Consider the following 4,732-nt stretch of genomic DNA (forward strand, 5'->3'; position numbering starts at 1 on the left):
ACAGAGTGTGGGAGGGATCTTTTGACTGCACCACCATTTGTGATTTTAAAAGCTTATTATAACCTGCACACGGAACAGAACTCACCATCACCCAATGTGACCTTTAAACTAAAAATACCACCTCAGTTCTGTGACGGAGGAGAGAAATCAAAGATCCAGTGTTTGCCCTCTCCAACTTCAGCTCCAGTCGTCTCTACATTATGTCTCCATTGATCACGGAGCTGTGATATGTTATTTCAGCACCGCATTACTTTTTCATTATAAGTGGTATCATAGTTAGGTTTTCAATAATTCACGCAGAGGGAGGAAAAAGAAATATAGGATATTCTTCTGACAGCATTCAAATGTGGAGACTGATTACGCAACATAATCCTTCAACTCTGGTCTCTTTGTGCTCAAAAAACACAAGTTATATAATGATCAGGAAAATATGATCCTAAATCAGATGCAAACAACAATGTCAGATCCCGTGCACCCAGAGTTCACTCTTTACAAGAAGATTAGACTTTTCTGTAACATATGTGGTGGTGCAGCTCTAAGGAGAGGAGTTGGATGGTGTTGTGTCTTGTTTAAGGAAATCACAGTAAACTACCGTCAGCTCCAGATGCCAGTGTCAGACTGTTATTCTAGAGTCCTTACTGTCGTTTCCATAAACTGTTTATTACTGTAACGAAATATAAAATGTGTATAAAGTGGTCTTCACAGTGTTATACTGCTGGAAGCTAATGATCTACCAATAGTTTAGGTGGCTAATCTTCCTCAAAGACATCAATATTTACAATATTATACTGTTTTTTAACAAAGAAACCCTTCTGGATGTTCTTGGGATCAGACCAGAACTTTTGCTACAACCCACCATCCAAGAGCTGCAGCCACAGAAGACAAAGCAGTAGTAGCAGTAGTAGGAGTTGATGTGTAACATTAATTTATGTATAAGAAAAACAATGGAAGAGCAGAAGGAACAGCAGAAGCACGGGAGACGCAGAAGAAGTGGTACAGTCACAAGTACAGTCTGGTAGCAGCAGCTCGTGGCCCCTGAGAAGGAATCCTGTATAAAATGCAGGCGAGTTCCTGTTTCAGTCGGCTTGCTGAGAGACAAACTAACGTGACCCTAATACTGTGATCAACTTGATCTTATCAACCGTGAGGTCAATCTGACCAACCACAGCACGCTGACCACCAAATCATCCTGACCTCATTCACTTTGCTGCCACTAGATGAGGTTGTGGATGAGCGCGGGACAACTTATTCTTAATTGGTGCGAATGCGCTTAGCGTGCTACATGCAGCAGCTTCTACCATCACACTGTATATCTACACACACACACACACACACACACACACACACACAAACACACACACACATACATGCTCACATGACATGGACGGGAGCCATTACTGTTTAATCCATCTCTATAGCTTTAAGCTGCACAGTCATTATTAATCCCTGCTTTTTAGGTATGCCAGTAACACTTTGTAATATTCAGCCACAATACATTATGCATTTATCATTCAAGGGGCAATATGCAAGAATTATATTTGAAAGAAAAAAGAAAAAAGAAAAAAGAAAAAAAGAAATAAATATATATATATATATATATATATATATATATATATATATATATATATATATTAACAGAATGTGAATACGTGGCAGTTTTGGCATTATGATGTGTTTGTACTGAATTGCAAAAATATCTACTGAAGTTAGCATGCTAACCACGGCTAACTGGGCTAACTAGCTGAATACAGCTGCAGTTAGCAGGAGTTAGCAGTTATTCTGGTGATTGAGAATTAATTTGACTTGTATCCAATTCTTACATATTGCACCTTTAATCAAACTTCAATTAATATTGTTTTCACAATTTACAAACCATTAATTAATAAACAATTGCTTACTAATAATCTTAAATTCTTGTTATCAGTAAAATAATCCTTAACTACTTTGTAATTAAGTATAAATGACCATTTATTAATAATTTTCCTGTTGTCTTATTTTTGTATTCACACAGTGTGATACTGAATTCGTACTCTGAGGAGTCTGCAGCCTGCAGTGTTGCTCAGATCAGAGGTGATGCCTCCTATATCAGGATTCTATACGTGCACTCACATTCTTTCATGTTAGCGATCAGTTTCCTACATATAGAGGCTTGCTGGCTGGTTAATTGTCTGACTGGCTGGCTAAATGGTGCGCTGAGTGGGGAGATGCATCTCCTGACTGACTGTCTCACCGACTGATTTATAGGCAGCGATCAAAATGTAATGCCTGTCTCCCTGAGTGGTTCCTGGATACCAAGTCGTTAAGTGTGTTCCATCAGTCGCTCAGCCAAACATCCACAATAAGAGCAGCAGAGAACAGAGAGCAGATGGTTAGAAAACAGGAGCTGTGTAACATATATCCTCCCAACCTCCTGAGAGTCAGTAGCTTTAACAGTCGTATTGATTAACCTGCCATAATTAACATGTTCAGACACCTCATTCTCTATTCCATCTGGCCTCGTTTATACCTTCCCTGTGATTGGTCATTAGTTTTTTAAAGCCCATGTCAAGTGAACAATGCTGAATAATGGGAGGCCATTATATCTAACAGACAATATTTCCACAAAATATAATCACTGAACCACTCATTAGACTTAAGGTCTGAATTGAGATGAAAAAGGCACAGTGATTATGATGGATTGCAATTAGGTATGCCCCATTCAGTGAGAACAATACACCTCATATGCCGGGTGGGTAGCAATTCAATTATGTCAATTTAGGAAGTACAATTGCGTTGGGAAGATAAGGGGACACACTTCAAAATCCAACGTGTTTTGATGAAGAAGGGGGAAAAAAAGCCTTCAGTAGGAGTTTGTTAATTAGTTCATTATTCAACAAAATAGGATTTAATTAAACACGTCATGATATGTACTCTGGATTTGATTCCCACAGAACATGCAGCCGGGTGCCGAGCTAGCAGATTACTGCCAGAAACTTTCCCAAAAACTCGCCGACCTTTTGAAGGAAGAGGAGCTCTCAGATGGCGGGGCTTTTTGTTGCTAAGCCGTTTGCTCAGTGATAGTCATTCATTTCTTTTGTTTTCTGTGGAAAAACAGACTGACACTGACATACACAAAAGCACGCCGCAAGGAGGAGAAAAAAAAAAGAAAAGCTGCAGAAACAGATGACAACAGCAGAAGAAGAACAGACGAAAGACCTCTCTTGTTCCAGATCTGACTATTCTGATACCTTCCAGTACTCATGCTCAGCACCAACAGCTCCAACATCCAACTTATTTTTATCACACTGAAGTACTGTACGCAATGACATTTCAAAGTCACTGATAACGTTCGAGTACGCCGTATGCTCACTCGGGCCTCTCTCACAATACAGCGCTTCATTGCTTGTTATTACCCAAAAAAGAGTATTGTCTAAACTGGTTTCTGGCCACACCACAGTGCTGCTATAAATACATGATGTCTCCCACGTGAGATGGACCCACTGTACTTCATGAGCCTCACCATGTGGTATCTATGGTAACCACTTACAGTAGGAGAAACTCAGCATGTGGTGTGGTGGAATGTGTGTGTGTGTGTGTGTGTGTGTGTGTGTGTGTGTGAGAGAGAGAGAGAGTATTTCTAGACTATTAAGAACTAAATGCGTTCACAGGAATGGAAAGGTGAGATATTTCTGGTCATTGCATCCTAAAGTGATTTGAATGATGTCACATGTTAAGTGAATGTTAAGTTAGAATGATCTGAAGGCTAATGTGTGAGTTTAGACTCAATCAGTGTGAGCTGGGCTACAAGGTTTAGGGTTGAGACTTGCTGTTAGGATGCTGTTAGTGGTTCGGTAGTGACAGGAGGTCCAGAGTGATGACAACAAATAGATAAATGCTCCCACAGCTTAAATATATAGCTTATGAACTGTGTGCATGGGCGAACGTGTAGTATGTTTTAAAAGTGCCTCCGTGTCCGTGACCTCATTCCCTAAAAACAACATTAGACTGGAGAACTTCTGGGCTGGATGCAGCTTCTCTCTCACCCCCGCAGCCACACATCCTCAAGAGCGCACACAGACAGTTCTTCAAAATCTCCCCACTCCTCAGACGTGACGTGCTGCACCACCTCCACTGGATTCAACATCGGGGAGAGAAAATTTCCACTGCAGTTTCCATGGAGACCAAGCCATATCATAGTAAGATAAAATAAATGTTGATTTTGAGAAAACAGTTGTCCTCGCTGCCTCCGCTGACCTTTTGCCCGGCTGCAGCCAAAAGCTTCACAATGAACTGTGCTGGACAGCTGCCAACAGCCCGCGGTGCCGAGAGAGGAAATAAAGGCAGTCGAGAAACACAGAAAGTCGATCCAATATACTTCATTGCCCCGGGGTTGTATTGTTATTGAAATATGAATGTTGTGCTTATAATAATTGATCTTGACACAGACATGTCAACACAACACTCGGGGCACATTTTCAGATTTGCACATACACAACAACATCTAAATGCATCTATATATAAATAGATATATATATAAATAGATATACGTATATATATAAATAGATATATCTATATATATCTGTATATGTATATATATATATATATATATATATATATATATATATATACATATATATATATATATATATATATATATACATACATATATTATACATACATATATTATACATATATATACATATATACATATATTTATATTTATATATTTATGTATAATAGTTTGCACACATAC

The sequence above is a fragment of the Sparus aurata genome, chromosome 13 (genome assembly GCF_900880675.1).
Source record: "Sparus aurata chromosome 13, fSpaAur1.1, whole genome shotgun sequence".
Lineage (NCBI taxonomy): Eukaryota > Metazoa > Chordata > Actinopteri > Spariformes > Sparidae > Sparus > Sparus aurata.